The sequence below is a fragment of the Cystoisospora suis genome, assembly GCF_002600585.1.
Source record: "Cystoisospora suis strain Wien I chromosome Unknown contig_642, whole genome shotgun sequence".
In the NCBI taxonomy this organism is placed as follows: domain Eukaryota; phylum Apicomplexa; class Conoidasida; order Eucoccidiorida; family Sarcocystidae; genus Cystoisospora; species Cystoisospora suis.
Genome location: NW_027153443.1, coordinates 31,944 through 32,318, shown reverse-complemented (window position 1 = coordinate 32,318; position 375 = coordinate 31,944). Strand labels below are relative to the sequence as shown.

Sequence of the window (375 nt, the reverse complement as noted above, 5' to 3'; positions counted from 1 at the left end):
TTTAACCTATCTACCTATGTATCGATCGACTTATCTATGTGTCTACACATGCTACTGTCCCGTGCATTTGTGTATGTAAATGTATACACGGCTATCTGCGTACAGCTCTGTCTAGATAAGTGATAGATGTATGAAGAAACTTGAAGACATATATGAAGCAGCTCCCTTGGAGTGTGTAACTGTGAAGATCCATAGAAACCTAGCCTTCTTCCTCATATCATTAGAGAAAGAAGGCTATAAAGAAATCTCCGTAGTATTTCGATCTAATCCGAAGAGATTTCTTGTTACGTCACAGGTAGATTACCCTAATCACCTCCTTCATTCAAATCGAAGAAACGAGAGACGCAAGCGACGGCGGTGTACATACACTCGAAT

The 375-nt window shown here is 40.3% G+C and overlaps 1 protein-coding gene across 1 annotated transcript in view; it reads right to left on the bottom strand.

Moving 5' to 3' along the window:
- Positions 1-375, bottom strand: part of CSUI_001591 (guanine nucleotide exchange factor in transport amine-terminal) — a 28,032-nt gene that overhangs the window by 11,841 nt on the left and 15,816 nt on the right. The gene's annotated exons all lie outside the window — the stretch shown is intronic.